General features: G+C 30.4%; 1 protein-coding gene and 1 long non-coding RNA gene across 7 annotated transcripts in view; one reads left to right on the top strand and one right to left on the bottom strand.

The window, feature by feature from the left end:
* The window catches only part of LOC126866628 (RYamide receptor-like), a 369,792-nt gene that overhangs the window by 314,261 nt on the left and 37,718 nt on the right, over window positions 1–17,813 (bottom strand). The gene's annotated exons all lie outside the window — the stretch shown is intronic.
* On the top strand, window positions 174–3,738 carry LOC126866922 (uncharacterized). Of its 3 annotated transcripts, none has more exons than XR_007690088.1 (4): window positions 174–1,102; window positions 1,762–1,969; window positions 2,384–2,972; window positions 3,036–3,738. It is a non-coding gene; the product is annotated as an uncharacterized LOC126866922 (long non-coding RNA). The 3 variants fall into 3 exon arrangements; XR_007690089.1 differs by lacking the exon at window positions 174–1,102 and adding an exon at window positions 1,112–1,252; XR_007690090.1 differs by lacking the exon at window positions 174–1,102 and adding an exon at window positions 1,275–1,607.

Raw genomic sequence — 17,813 nt, 5'->3', positions numbered from 1 at the left:
TGTGTCTAAAATTGTTCTACGCATAGTAAAGAGTTATCCCGTTGACCGTGGGTTCGTTTGAACCCAAGAACATTGTTAATAGCGTTTATTAAACTCATTATTCGTAAAACCTATTATTCGTTAATCTCATTATTCGTAAAACCTATTTTCGTTAATCTCATTATTCGTTAAACTTATTATTCGTAAAACATATTATTCGTTAATCTTATTATTTGTTAAACTTATTATTCTTTAATCTAATCATTAGTTAAACTTATTGTTTGTTAATCTTATTATTCATTAAACTCAATATTCATAATATTTTGTAAAATCTTGTATATACGCGTAAATATAATCTCTGTTTTGTAAAACGATGGCTAATTCAAACGAAGAATCGTTACGCGCCTTAAATTCTAATGTTAACCCGACATGCATATATACATTAAATGTATATATGTGCGTATACTGTATTATAATATGTATATATATACGTACACTATGCTATAATATGTATATGTAAATATAAGCAAGTGAACTTTAGTTTAACATTTAGTTTCAATGAAATCAGTACCTTTTCGTTTTATTTGTTTACATTAAAGAGTGGAAAAATTATTGCGTTACAGTATTTTAGTATTCATAACATTGTGTAATATATGTTAATGTTGTTACGATATAAAAATAGGAATTTTTTATTAAATTCTTTTTTCCTTTAATTTACCTCTAAATATAAATAATAAATAATAATAAATAAAGAATAAAGGAGAATCCGATGTGATATGTACTTTTGTTGAAACCAAACCCAGAAAAATAAAAAAATCTATCTTCTGAAAATTAATGTTGCTTTAAGTAATAATTTCGTTCGTCTCTCATTAGTTTCGAAGGATATTATAAAAATGATTTGAAGAATGTAAAGATATATTATCGGAATTTTTAAATAAAAAACACATGTATCTTTATAAATAAATTAATACATATAAGTAAAATAAATAAATAACAATAAAATAAAATAAAGTTATAAATAAATCGATAAGTAAGTTACTTCTTCAGCGAATAAATTTTATATGAGATTGATTTTTCTTAAATTTTTGAAGAAGAGAAATCACTTTGATCTTTTATTCCAAAGGTTTGTCGAATACGTTTACATTAAACCACAAGCTGCCTTTTATGCTCTAACCAAGACGACGTGAGTGACACAGCACGATGCGTGCATATGATATTAGACTGATCCTCGATTCTGAATTCTAAGTCCCTTGCATTTGAACTGTGATGTAAAGTATGTAGTGGCAACTAAATCGTAATTGAATTATGTAGCGATGTAGAAGTGGAGAGAAAACACGTAGAGTTTTGATAGGAATACATTTCATTATTAAAGGGTCTCAAAAATATATATTTTCTAGTTCGCATACTGCATGTAGTTTGTATATTTCTTACATATACAGAATTTATTTAAAAATTAGATCAATCTATTATGATAATTTGCTCGACCTTGTCATTCTACATACATCGAACTATAATAACTAAATTAGATACAGTGGCTCGCGAAAGTATTCGAACGCTTACACTTACAAATTTCAATTAATACGTAAAATATAGTATAATAATAAGTATAGTATATATACAATTAATAAGTAAGTAAATTTCAAATTTTTCTGATGTAAAATTTGAAAACGATTCAATAATATAGACAGGAGTTATGATACATTTATTAGAAATATTCATGATGTCTTACAAAAGTATTCGAACGCTGTAACACTGTTAATAGTTTTTCATCTTCCTTTGCAGCGAACGTAAACATCATCGCTAAATGAAAATATTGGTACGTTCACTTGATGTTGGGACATCGTTGCAGTAACAGTAACGTAAAAGTATGCACAATAATATTTAAAATGAATACCAGAAAGCCTGAAAAAAAAGTGTAAAAGAGAAATAATATTCCGATTACATGTGGATGACAAATCATATAACGAGTTTGCCGGAATTGTGAACAGAAGTAAGTCCGCAATACGTTATATCATAAAAAAGTCAAAGAATGAGGGAACACTTGCAAACAGAACTCGATCAGGTCGACCAAAGAAATTGACTGCAAGAGGAGAAAGTTATCATTCGCGAATTAAAAAAAAATCCTACTGCATCCGCTCCTTAACTCGCAAGTATGGTAGCTGATATGTTTCATAAAGAAATTCACCCAGAATTATGTCGACGAATCTTACGAAACAATGATTTTCATGGCGGAGTACCGCGAAAGAAATCATATATTTGTCGGAGATGTAGGGACATCGGGCCTTTCTTTTGGAATTTTTGGAAGATCCCCGATACTTTGGTCTAAACTGTTTATTATAGCTGTACTTGAATAATAGAACTTAGAAGCAGTAGTTGTGATACGATCTGATTATGTTTGCCCGAGATTTGCGACAGTGGGCTTGGGCTCGAGGTGACGCAACTGGTCGCCGAACGTAGCCACGGTCACGGGATGAACGTTTTTACTTAACAGAAGAAGTACCAATATCGAGGGACACGCGCTGTATTAACAAACAAGCCCCGGGCAGGAGCAATGACGGCTCTACGCGGATCTGCCTAGTAACGGCGCCTGGAATTTTGTCGATATCCCCGGTCAATACGCAATTGACAAATGCGATCGTATCAGTCTTTTATTCTTGTGATCACCTTGGAGAGTTTACACGCATCGTCTTGTCAGTCAGTCAGAAAGATACCGAGCGTCACAGCTAACGTCACTTTGCGTTTCAAAATATATTCTATTGTACAAAGAGTTTTCTCCGTTGACCGTGGATTCGTTATTGAACCTAAGAACATTGTCTTTGACATCAAGAGTGTCCAATCACCACGTTTAATTGTCAAACTCTGTTAAATCAACATTTGTACTTATAATTGTAAATGTAATCTCCATTGAACAACAACGATGGCTTGTCTTAATGAAAATACCTTACACGCCTCTAAGTCTAACGCCAAACCGACCAACCCGACATATTAATGCGGTAAGTCATAAAAAGAGATTGACTTTTTCAAAAACTTATATTAATAAAGATAATTCTTTTTAGAACCATGTCATCTTCTCGGACGAGTCAAAGTTTAACATTTTTGGCTCAGATGGTCAAAATTTTGTGTGGAGAAAACCAAATACGAAATTGGAGATTCGACATTTACATCAAACAGTGAAACACGGAGGTGGATAGGTCATGATGTGGGGGTGCATGGCTGCCAGTGGCACCGGAAATTTGATATGGATTATTGGAAGGTTTCCACTTCCAACAAGATAATGATCCCAAGCATACTGCTAGAATTGTGAAAAAATAGATCGTATCTAACACACCACACATGTTAATTACTGCACCGCAAAGTCCAGACGTAAATCCGATTGAAAATTTATGGCCTGAAATCGGAAAAAGATTAAACAAATTTCAGATAATCTCAAAGCAAGTATCGAAAGATAAAATTATCGAAATATGGAACTCCGTTGAGTGTAGTTTTACAAAATCATTGGTTTACAGTATGGAACGTCGATTGAGACACACTATTGCTGCTAAAGGTGGTTCAACAAGATATTAATATTAAATAAATTAATAATATATGTAGCGTTCAAATATTTTTGTGAGTCACTTACAATGCGTGTTTCTAATTAATGTATCGTAACTCCTACCTACGTTGTTGAATCCTTTTCAAATTTTACTGACGTAATCTTAAGACTTTCATCTTCCTATTGACATCTGCTTGACAAAGCAAATTACTCTAATGTACATTATTTCGGTCATTCAAGTTTGCATATGTAAGCGTTCGAATATTTTCGTGAGCCACTGTATATATATTGTACTTTGTATATTCATTACACAGTCTAACAATGAATGATAAAGATGATTAAATAATAATGATAAAACAAAAATTATAGAACGAGAAAATAAAAAATAGAAAAAATGAGTTAGAAATGGCGATGAGTGATTGTATACACAGGGTGGTTGGTAACTAGTGATGCAAGCGGAATGGGGGTGATTCTACGCGAAAAAAGAAGTCGAAAATATAAAATAAAAATTTTCGTTTGAAGCTTTGTTTTCGACAAAATCGACTTTGAATTTTCGCTCGGTACGCGTGCACTTCATCGCGTATCGTTATAACGGATCTCACTGTAGATCGTTGTCTCGATGGAAAAATTAAAAAAAAAAAAATTTTATTCTATATTTTCGACTTCTTTTTTCGCGTAGAATCACCCCCTTTCCGCTTTTACCACCAGTTACCAACCACCCTGTATATTGAAATAAAGTTTATAGTAGGGAAAAGTAAAATTTGGAAGCAGCCTATGAAACAGCAGAAACGTGAAAAAATATTCAGGAAAAGTTCATATTTAGACGACTAATTTTTCACAAATCGATTCCTCGAAATATTTATAAATACCACATTTGATCGAATACTCAGTTCGTATTACTATAACGGTAAGCTCGCATCTCCATGACAATAGACCGATTATCAATGTATATACATGTATATAACGTTATCTATTGTGTACCGATCTATAAACCAGTTAATGGTCGCGTGATCGGAAACATTAAACTACACTAAACACTTCAAACTAAAAGTCCAGCTATATTCCCAGTAACGTTCAATCGATCGATTGATTAACGGTTTAAACGACTGTTGCATGCGCAAAAACGTCCACATACTCAAAACTTCGAACGTGTGACGATCGATGGCCGCTAAACGCTGACAGCTAACATTGTGACAGACTCGAATCGCTACGAAAAACCAACTCTTCGTTACATGGTGAAAACAGTGTGGACTTACAGAGATTACAGAAAAAAAAATTTTTATTCTATATTTTCGACTTCTTTTTATAATGGTTGATTCGTTCGAATTCTCTATGAAACTTTGAGAAACAAAAATGGGATATTCGATTATAACCGAACATTGATCGAACTCTATCACAGAAACTGAAGAGCTCATAATCAAAACGATGTTTGTCCGTGTTTGTGTTTATTTGAGGAAAACGAAAAGATATTTTCACGTCTATAATTTTCTCTTCGATATATCCTAATTTTTTAAACAAAATATTCATCGTATTGTTCAATTGTTGCAAGTGTATCTATATTTGTAAATACTTTTAAGTAAGGATGACCTAATACACGCTTGAAACACACTACAACCCATCGCTATAGATCCGACTCTATTGTTTAAATAATTGCAAATGAGAAAATATGATCAGCTATTGTTTAGCTGGGAAATTCTAGTTTGTTGTAGTACGCGTTGCCATTCGAAACAGTTTCGTACAGGAAGAAATTTCGTTCGATTTACGATAGCAATCAGTACATGTGCACAAACGCTATTCAACGTGGCCGAACGTGATTGGAACGTGAACATTGATCGACGTTAGGTTTGTTTGAAAAGCGTTGAATAATATTCTGATTCGTGATCTAGCCGTGATTGGAGCTGCAACGTAAATCAAGAGTTAATGATATTGCTGTACGTAGAACGTTGCCATCCTCAAATATCAAAGTCTCCGTAATCTAACGTTAGAGCTGTGTACCGAAGTTTATAATTATTAACTTTCCTATTATTAAGTTATATGGTAATTATACGATATCTTGCAAATATTATCATAAAGTGGTTTATCGACTTTGAACTTGATTTAATTCCGATAATCTCTTGTAAACTGAAACGAACACCATGATAAGAGGTTTTGATAAAAGGAGAAATTTTTTGATTACAAATTTCATATTTTATATGAATATAAATGTGGGATGGTGTGACGTTAGCGAAAGACGTGGCAGATTGTTTATAAAAGTTGTTAAGATATGTTAATCAATGGTGGTTGGTAACTGGTGGTACAAGCGGAAAGGGGGTGATTCTACGCGAAAAAAGAAATCGAAAATATAGAATAACAATTTTTCGTTCGAGGCTTTGTTTTCGAGAAAATCGACTTTGAATTTTCGCTCGATACGCGTGCACTTTATCGCGTCTCGTTATAACGAATCTCCCTGTAGATCGTTGTCTCGATGGAAAAATTAAAAAAAAAGAAAAATGAAAAAAAATGTTATTCTATATATGCGACTTCTTTTTTCGCGTAGAATCACCCCCTCTCCGCTTGTACCATCAGTTACCAACCACCCTGTATATACAAAATGTTTAGGAAAATCGTGAGCGCGATTTCGAAGCACTTCGATAACGTAACAAAAAGGTGTTTCAGACAAACATTGATCCATTTTGAGTCAGCTACAAACTACAATACTTAAAATTACAATAAAAGCCTCTTTTTATAAACAGTCAATATCGCTGTAACTCTTTTAAATGACACTATATATTGTTAGCTTCATAGCATCGTAGCTGATGTCAAGACGAGTTCAACGATCTAAACGCTATGACGTTCGGATGATCATGAGTTCAGGAAACTTGAATTCATTGGTCATTAACGTGTAAAATTTGGTTTCAATAAAAATAAAAGTAAACAGATACAAGTGAACACTCCAGTTATGATTCAAAATTTCTTGGATATGCGAGGTGTATTATCTCACTGATCAGAAGAAAACTATTTTATTAACGAATTTTCAACCTTTTTCTTGATTCTCTTTAACATCCGATTAAAAAGATTGTTTGTCGCAATATTTCATTATTTTATAAAAATTCATAATAAAAACACTATAAATTTTTCCAATAACTCAATATACAGGGTCATTGGTAACTGGTGGTACAAACGGAAAGGGGGTGATTCTACGCGAAAAAATAAGTCGAAAATATAGAATAAAAAATTTTTTTTTTTAATTTTTCCATCGAGACAACGATCTACAGTGAGATCCGTTATAACGATACGCGATGAAGTGCACGCGTACCGAGCGAAAATTCAAAGTCGATTTTCTCGAAAACAAAGCCTCAAACGAAAAATTGTTATTCTATATTTTCGACTTCTTTTTTCGCGTAGAATCACCCCCTTTCCGCTTGTACCACCAGTTACCAACCACCCTGTATTATGAACTGATTCTAATATTTAGATATTTAGGTAAATTTTCATAACGAAAAAGTTTAATCTCATTTTCATGAGTAAATCAAAGAGAAATTTACGCATTAAAGGATAAAAAAAGAGGATCACATGTAACAGATTTGATCGATAAAACAATACAAGCAATAATTTTATTTCATATACTTGCGAAACTGAAACCTCGCTGAACACCGAGTTCAAGAGATGAACTTTTTTATTGACTTCGCCTTATTCGGTGATCCAATCAACCAATCCTTTTTATCTTCACATCAAACGTAACAATATGTTGTCAAGTTTCTGCTGTTAAGGCAAATGTAATACCTACAGGAATTTGAAGAATTCTTCTTTCCTTAATTATTAATAATTGACCGATATGGTTTGTTTAACCATGGCAAGCAATTAAATAATATAAATTAATGAAAAGAGTTGGATTAATTTATATCATATATACTATTGTGTTGACGTAACGTTAGCCCTTAATTAAACAATAAATCAAAAAATTAGAACAATAAATTAGCAACTTGCACAAATTGCCAGTAGTATCATCTAACGACCCATTATTGTTCACACATCTTTTTGTAGCAACACGCTATATATTACTGATGGCTTGATATACTATCTATAACTTTCAAGTGAAAGTCTTCAATTTTATTTTGTGCGAAGAGAGTCACTCTTCCAAGTGTTACGAGAAAGAGAAATAGAGAGGGAGAGGGAGAGAGAGAGAGACACGAAGACAGAAAAATAAAAAAGCCACAAACCGTTATGCGGAACATATACAACAGGATCTCTCGTTGCACTGGTACATTACATTCACTGGTATATTTTTTTTTTTCATTGTAAAAAAGAAATAAACAGATGGCAAACGGATGATTTCCACGATGTTTGTTCCCTAAAGTTGGCTGAAGTTAACGGCATCGGTTCCCATCAGACCGGTTCAGACGCAAAAACAGAGTGGAGAAAATGAAATTGAATCGTTACGTACGCAGTAATGATAGGTATTCCATGCACGTTCATGTGCATTCGTAATTAAATCAGTTGTGATTGGAACCCATGTCGCGGCAAACATCACCAGAAGTGGGTATTCTGTGTGAAATTAATCGCGGATGCTATAATAAATCGTGCGAATCTCCACGTTTTCTAACTTTATCGGAAAAGAATTTCGCCTTCATTGGATTTTCGTTCGATTTTTGGTAAATTGGTTAATTGTATTAAAACCGAAATTTAAAGCAAAATGATTGTGAATGAGACGAACGAGAAGAACAAGAATTGTAGAGTAGACGAAAAGAATTAAAGTAAGAAAATTAGTGCAATGAATTATACAGAATTTGTAAGTAGATCACAAGCATAAACTAAGGGAAGATACAGCTGGATGTTCTAACCAGGAGAGAAAGGATCATGGAAACTAAATAAAAATGATAAAATATGGAATTTGTATGTGTTGAAACGAGAAAAGAAATTAAAATATTTAAAAATAATATGTAATAATAAAAACTTAAACCAAGGTATAAATAAAGTACAAAAAACATAAAATTAAAGTAAGAAAATTAGTGCAATAAATTATACAGAATTTGTAAGTAGATCACAAGCATAAACTAAGGGAAGATACAGCTGGATGTTCTAACCAGGAGAGAAAGGATCATGGAAACTAAATAAAAATGATAAAATATGGAATTTGTATGTGTTGAAACGAGAAAAGAAATTAAAATATTTAAAAATAATATGTAATAATAAAAACTTAAACCAAGGTATAAATAAAGTACAAAAAACATAAAATTAAAGTAAGAAAATTAGTGCAATAAATTATACAGAATTTGTAAGTAGATCACAAGCATAAACTAAGGGAAGATATAGCTGGATGTTCTAACCAGGAGAGAAAGGATCATGGAAACTAAATAAAAATGATAAAATATGGAATTTGTATGTGTTGCAACGAGAAAAGAAATTAAAATATTTAAAAAATAATATGTAATAATAAAAACTTGAACTAAAATACAAATAAAGTACAAAAAACAGAGATATAAATTGAAATATGTATACGTAAAATATAAAGAAATGAAATTATGATATAAAATGTCAAATATTATTTTTTCAATTTAGTACATCGTTTAGTTTTGCTAGCCTTATTGTCTCATTTATGAAATAAAGAAAACTTCATTTTCTACTGTTATTTAAAGGATAAATAAAAGCACGAAATAGTATATTTTATCTATACAATTCTATAATATATATTCCTATTACAATATTGTATTATATTGTACTGAATCTTATATATTTACAAAAAGATGTTTCAGCTAAGAGTCACATAATTTTGAACGATATTTATATAAACTAAAATAATACTTTATTGGTTTTACACATACGTATCTTTTCACTATGAATATTATGAATAGAGAAACTCCATGTTGAAGTAAAGAGTATTGCATTGAAAAATAGTTTGATACATATTTCGCGTATTTACGCAGAAAGTGCATAAGTATAACAACCATATTATTATATATACATTTATATTGTAATAAATATTTGGAGTTACTACTTTACAGAGTAGAGCAAGACTAGATTAACTGCCGTTTCTCAGGCATTTCAGATAATTTCCCAAAAAAAAGTACATTGGACAAAAGTCAATCAATTTTTTTACTAATAAATCAAGATTACCTTGGTTTTTTCCAGTGGCACCATACATTTTAGTCTCCTTTTAATCGTCTCAAGGTAGGTCTTGATATCAGCTACAACTCTGTCAAGTCCAAAGTATATGATACCATTAAAAAAATTCAAGGTGATCTTGATCTTCTGTTAAAAAAATTCTAGAAAATTTTTAGTATGAAATTCTGTAACGAGCCGAAAACTGACTGATTTTTATTAGAAACATTTTTTTAGCACATAATCGAAAATGTTATCGGTAGTTAAAAGACACACCCCGCGTATATTCAATTTAGTTTTCAATATTCTTTAATGTAAAATTTACAAATTGGATATCAAATTCTAGAATTAATAGTTTCATTAGTTTTATCCCTTACGGCTTAACATTGATGTAAAGCTTGTTCAATAATAAAGAACAGAAGAATTAATTGTATTTTATATACATATATAATATAATAATCTGTTCACGTACAATTTTCTAATGATACTTAAGAATAACTAACAACCTTCGAAGTACACTCAACGTTTCTATAGTAAGCTTCAATCTTGTTATCTTTACATATACGTTCTTCGTTATAATAAATTAATCCTCAAGAAATCTACGAAACGATGTCTAAAATATCATAAATACGTAGAACGCGGACACATAAAATTTAGTAAACTTCTTAAAAACTACAAAAAGGGAATATTTCGATGAAAATACCATCGCTGTAAAGACTATACAAAAAATGATTGACAAGGAAGAAGGATCGACTGAAGCAGAACTGGTGGCCATTAACAGTCTTGATAATGTAATAACAGTAACGGAGCGAATAATCAATCTTCAGCTCGTACATGCGTGTAAGTGCACGACGGGGAAGGATATCAAATGGAGTAGCAGAAGGAGCACGTTGGCGATCAAGATTTGCATCTCAAACAGGCTTGAAACGATTGTTGGCTTGCTACAGGACATCACGTAACGAAGATTCCCGATCGATTGGAAGCGATAAGCCAAGCTGCAACACTCTATCTTTAACAAGCAGACCACTCGAACTACCACAGGATTCATTTTGCATTTTACACATTATATCAGCGTTGCTCCGTTCAGCTTGGAACGTCGTCCTTCATTTCTGATGAATACTAATCGAAGAGGATCGATTAATTAAGAAAGAACTTTTACACAAGATGCAATAAGAAATAGAATCAAAATTAATATCAGGAATGTAAGCTTGATATCGACGAACAGCAAAGGATTTTATTTCTTTAATCCATTCTATCCTTCCAATTTTGCTGCCACAATCATTTGCTATCATTTTAGCAGATTTTCCGAATATTACACGTAATTCTTTTCGTCGGGTTGATAATCCTACACCTGCTTTTCTTCATCAGTCATTTAATATTTGCTATTTCCACGTTTCTAATTATTTATAGAATATATAGCATTCCTTATTTTTTCTTATTTTTAATAATAATATAGAAGTTATCTTACAGCATTTCTTTACACTATAAATATTAAATATGTGAATTTCCATAATTTAATTAAACGTAATTAATATCACATAACGTATGTAACTTGAAAGTATCCAGAATATTGATAATTGCTTTGATATAATTGACAATAATTGTATGTACTTCCCAAACAATTTCCTTGCTCTATTATTGTATTTATTATGATAAATTTGAGCAAAACTTTTTATTAGTTAAATAGCATTTAATATAAAATGCTTCCATTATTTTTGGTATATAAATTGAGAAAACAAAGGGCAGTTGAAAATTTATTTTTATAAATTACTTGCGTAGATTGAGGCATCTATAGCAATCTGACAAATTATAATTCATTTCTCTTACTTTAAATAAGAAAAGATAACTTCTATTCCAAACTCCACTGATTATGGTCATTATCAATCTACAATAATATTGAATCACTCATGGTGGATATATTTTGCACTCTAAAGCATCAAACAAGTGTTCTTCCGGGAGCTATTCGTGAGAACGACAAAATTCTTTCTTGGTATTTTAGGATACCCTGGAGTCCTTTTTGTAATAAATGGACTACAACTACTTGACGTGCTTGGGATAAGAAATAGTCTGTCGAGATAGGCGTATAAATTTCTAAATAATTCTTTCCAGAGTCAGCGAAATATATTCATAAACTTTGTCCATATTTCGTTGAAGGAATTTTAAACAAATATAGACGGAAATTCAAAGAACCGTACTGAAAATTATTTAATTCAAATATACATAAAAATGCAAGTAAATACGAACTGTGAATATCTTTCTAATTAAGTAAAGGAATATTACATTTCTTCTTAATTATCCAGGAATATTAAAATATAATATCTAAGATTTTATAAATAAGGAAGAGACAGAGAGAGAGAGAGAGAAGAAAATATTTTTTTATCTAGTGGGTACTTCAAATGTACCATTCTTATCACATTTTATAACTCATTTTGCATAAACGTGATATGGGAACAAATACTTTATGAATTCAATTGACGTAACTTATACAGAAACTTTAAAACTACAAGTAAGTAATTTGTATGATTTGATAATTCTTCTTCGTTCATTTCTGTCATCGTTTTACCACGTCCTATAAATTATACATTTATCTCAAATTCAACAGTTCACGCCAACAATTTCACAGTATACATACATAAAAGCATATTTGTAACACAGAAATAATAACTCAATTGAGATTCATATGTAGATTCTTTTAAATATATCAAGAACTATATGAATGTTTTAGAACATAACAGAGACGTTGATTAGCAAAAAAGCAATTGCAGGATGTTAAAAAATTGAAGATCATTATCTGGAATATTGTGATAGTAGTAAAAAGCATGAAGATGTCAGAGATAAATATGATTGAAGAAAGAACTGCTTGTTCTTTATAAAATGATCGTGGTTATTGAATTACTTTAAACGTGAACCACATTCATGAATATAAAAATAAATGTGTAACGTTTGAAAGACATTTGTCAATTCTAAAATCTCTTCAAAAATTGATTGATAAATCTTTTACTCATAATCAGTGCATTTTAATTTTAATTAATTAGCGAATATTGATATCTTTGAAAATATCTAATTGCCACGTTCTTTGTTACCCTGTGCACAGTGTCACTCACAATTATTCAAGCAACGGAGATTTTATACTGTATCCCGAATTTTTATATAACAACGCAAATAATTGTTACCACAAAGAATTCTATATTAGAATAACTAAATATATAAAACTGCTTTTATTATATATTGAATATAACTGTACGTATTTCAGATTTAGATTATTGAAACAATATTCATCGACTTTTAAAGTCGATCAAATAGCTCTAAACGATTGTTCATTAGTCAAAATGGTGACTGGTTTTATTGCATCAATCAAAGAAAGAGGAATTGATATGTTATCTACATAATATTGTAATAAATGTTGACTCTAAGCCAATCATTAAGAAACACAAGTAAGAAATACAAGAATCAAAATGACAGTAAACGATATGATTTACAGTAGCTAACTGTGTATATAAGGATTTGTTATTTAGAATTTGGCATCAAAAAATGTCCTCCATATAACGTGATAAAGTATTAACTAGATTACAGAGGGTCCGAAATGTCTGTTTCCGGCTCGGGAAATCGACTTCCAGCACACGACCAAACGCAATTCCGACAAACTCAAGGCACCATTATGACTATAGTGGATACTGAAGTCATACATGTATAATATTGTAAGGTTTGATAGAAAGTTCAGTCCCCCTAGAGAAACATGTTCCTATGCATATATTATAAGGTTACTAAAAGTAGATGTAGTTTGTGAGATACCTGTACTATATATGGTTCACCAGGTAATTGTGTTGTCACAATTTTTCAGGCACTTGCGATAATTTGAGGAGAAAGTGCTTTAAATAAAAGTGAATCAGTTTTCAATTGGCTACAAATTGCAATATAAGAAATTACCACAAAATTATTTTTCTATCAAAAATCAAGATCCCTTCAATATTATTAAATGATACTACGTATTTTTCACTCCATACTATACTCCATACTTTTGACTTCATCGCTATACTATGGCCTTGAAGTGACTTTGAATCTTAGATTGTCGGCTTAGCAAGAGAAATGTTATCGCTAAAAATTACTTTGTGTCGGCTGATGTTGAGACGAGTTCAACGACCTACTATACTATAGCCTTGAAGTGACTTTGAATCTTAGATTGTCGGCTCATCAAGGGAAATGTTATCGCTAAAAAATACTTCGTGTCGATCAAATTACAGATCCCAATTTGTGAACGAGAAGAAAGAAGCATAAACAGCATACAGAAATAAACTTACCTTGTGCAATGTTGTAGTAACTTCCTGCATCCAATTATAATAAATACTCGAACTGTTATGGACTTGTTTAATATTTCGTTATTACTTTTATACGCATTAGCTAGCTATGCTATGAAGTTTGAATGACGTTATTCATCCGTTATTGCAATGTACTTACTTTATTCATGTTGTAAGGATGGTAGCCATTCTTCTTTGTAGTCTTCTTTTAATCATTCCGAATTGTGCTTAAAAAATTATGGGCTATAATAATTTGAACATTTATTATAATTGAAAGTACAAAGGCATTGTAACATTACGCAAGGTATGTTTATTCCTGTTCGCCATATTTCATTATGTTTATGACCCTTTTGTAATGCGTGTATGATTTTTCTTGTTCAAAACTTTGATTGAGATAAAGTAATTTTTAGCGATAACATTTCCCTTGATTATGCCAACATTTCACGATTCATCTTAACATCAGTGTTGAAAATGACAACGTGAGTTCGCGCTCGCCATCCATATGCAGATGCGTTAGTTGTAAGAAATAGTAACTTGAAGATAGTCCTAGTTACAATCGATAGATTTAATCGATAGGCTTAAGATGCCTTTTTGTTTTCATCCCTAGTTTTTGTAAGCGCGTGCAATAAAGGTTTTCTTGGCTCAGAACAGCGTGATAGATTTATCCATTCAATAAAATAATAACTATTGTGATCCTACCTCTGAGTATAGAAATAACAACAATCAGCTACAAGAGTATGCCATCAAAAATACGTAATGTCACCTGAAAAACTCAAGCTAACCTTTTATCGAAAAAGCAAGTTTTTAGAAATTTCTTATATTGTGTTTTGTAACCGATTGAAAACTGATGAACTTTTATTCAAAATATTTTTTTATTAGACTGTCGGAAATGCTTGAAAAAATCATGGCAACAATTACGTGATACACCATGTACATTGTCACAATGGAATCAAAGTGAACCGAATTTGTGAATCAATAGTACTTAAAATAAGAGTTTGCTGACTGTAATTGCGTCGAGCATTCGATTTCCACGGAGTGTTGATTTTTTTGTTTTTCTTTCAATTTCTTTCTATATATAATACTTGACATATTTAAAAGAAATTACATATGAATCTCGATTAAATTATTATTTTTGTCTTAGAAATACAGCCCATCCCCTTTGGAACGATTAAAATACATATATCTTTTTAAATTGCTTTATTGGTAATTCATGATTGATAAAAGTGTTTTATATATAATTTATAAATTTGTTTGCTGCCATTAAATGTATATGTATTTTATAATGTGTTAGAAATTTTACATTCTATCAAAAGTATAGATATTTTGAAAAAATACTACTGTATATACTATATGTCATTTATTGTACATTTGTTTGATAATACGATGGACATTATTGCTTGTTCATTTTATTTATTTCTTAATGCATCAGTTTCAGAATAAGGAATTTCTAATCTTCAATCCGAAGCAAGTTATAAACTGTTATTATAAAAAAGGAAAGGCACTTAATTGATTAAAAAAGACAGCTTAGTTTATATGACTAACTATTACTAACAAACTGAATAATCTTCATTTTATAACAGTGATATTAATCATTTTCCATTAGGTCTTACGTCTTACAAAATTTGGAAGTATTGATATTATTCATTCAATATGCATATACAAACAGTAAAATGTGATTCACATTTTATAAATAAATAAATAACATGCTTCTTTAAAGGTATTTTCATACTATGAAGCTACTGCATGAAAAAAACCTCCTATTATGAAAATATAAACTGTCTGTCCAGTGCAAAAATTGCCGATATACATGTAATAAATTTATCTACCATAAAAGAGATAGGATAATCTGAAAGGATAGAGTCATTTCAACCCCCTGTCTACAAGGGCTAACGTAGGTCTGTGTACTAACCCTTCCAAAGTAATATGTGATTTTCCCTCCCAATTACTCAAGTGACTTGCTCTCCTCTGCTTGTCAAGTACCCATAAGTAATTAAAGGTCATCGCTGACAATGTATTTATAACAGTATGCTACTATTGCATAATATCAAATAATTATCGAACACAATATTACAAACATAAGTGTATTAAAAATAAGAACATAATGGATAATTTTAAATACACCTACGGATGTTGCATTTACTTTAAACATATAATTTATTGTGCTGATTCGTTGATATTTGCTATTTACGACTCCAAGACAAAAGTTTTAAGCAAGCTTAAAAAATCTAAATTATCATCGAGTACAAAAATTTAATTTTGTAAGTTTAACTCATCAAAACAATATTTAATTAGAGAAACTGGTAAACGTGAATATAAAAATGATTTGTTTTTTTTGCCTATTATTATATCAGATCATTAATCCTGCGACAGTACAATGATATAATAAAATTTAAAATGAACGATTTAGGAAATTATTTGGTATTTCATTATCGTCAAAATTACTTACGTTTCTGATATCAAATATAAAAAATACATATTTTTAAATTTTATCATGGATTTATCATGGATATCAATAATCACATTACATATGTGACAATTATAATACTATAGTTGACTGAAACTACATTATGAAAGAGTGTAAAAAATGGCCTACAGTACTAAACACTTTAATTTGTCATTTAAAAATTATTTATTCTTATAACCAGTCACCTTCATATGTGTTAGTAACCATTTATATTTACAAACCGCAATAGTTGATAATAATCAAGCTGTAGACATTCTCATAAAAAACCCTTATCTTATACTTTGAATTATAATGAATAAAACCATATTTCTATTTTAATAACATTTTTTACTATAACAATAAAATTAAATAAGTTTAAATTAAATTAAATAAGTTTTCTTCAAATGATTAAACACAATACTCTTATAGAATAGGATTAGCCATCTAGCTCGTGTTTAACAATTATGTCTGATAGCAAATAATAGCGAAGGTTTTATCGCGTGTTAAATATAGGAAAAGTACGAAAGAAATTTTTTACTTATTTCCACATATAGAATAATCTACTGTCGATTATTTACTCTTATTCAATCTGGAATAGACCAAATTCAAGAATACTTGGCGAATTTTTAAACTTTTTTTCCTTTCAAACGATTTTCTCGAAGATAAACCGACATATGAAAAAATTGTATTCTATGTATATTTTCGACTTGTTTTTTCACATATCTAACTGTCTATCTTAACTGTCTTACACTCTCTTAATTACTTAACTGTGTCACAGTTGCTACAACTCTATATGTATATACAATATACACGTCTATGTATATATGTATGTATATATTCCCACCAGATCCACGATCGTGCCTTAGCTAGTAAACTTGAAACTTTTCTTCTACCACCACCTTTTTCTTATCATTCCCTGCCGTCTTTCTCTTTACATTTTATAGGTACGCTGCCACGCACCTGGTGTGTCGTTCAAACTATCATTCATTTTGTTTACAAATAGTTATCCTTTTATCTATCTGGTAAATTTATGTACGTTTAAACATTCATGTTCTCGTCTATCGCGCTACAATATACATATTTACATTACGTTTCGATATTCTCAAAAGACACCTAGAAAGTGTTTCCTTATTCATTACGATTAATTCAGTTTTCAAAAGTACATTCTTTCAAAAGTACATTCTTTCAAAAGTAATATTTTTAAAATAGAGTGTATTTAATATTTCTAAGTTTTATTAAAATACTGAGTTCTAATTTATACGTATAATATTTTGTTTATTTTATTTTGGTAAGTATTTCAGTATAAGTAAATAAGTCAAATATTTCATAACATTTTATTTTAGAAATAAAATATGCTTAAAATAAAGAACTATATTGTACAAACTTCAAATATTACATGTATTGTGTACTATTTAAATAAGTTTAAAAAAAATTTGAAATGGTAAATCAGAATATTTATTTATTGTTATATGATTTATTAGTATTT

Source organism: Bombus huntii, chromosome 1 (assembly GCF_024542735.1).
Source record: "Bombus huntii isolate Logan2020A chromosome 1, iyBomHunt1.1, whole genome shotgun sequence".
NCBI lineage: Eukaryota > Metazoa > Arthropoda > Insecta > Hymenoptera > Apidae > Bombus > Bombus huntii.
The sequence above is the reverse complement of the archived record's forward strand: the minus strand, read 5'-3'. Positions and strand labels throughout refer to the sequence as shown.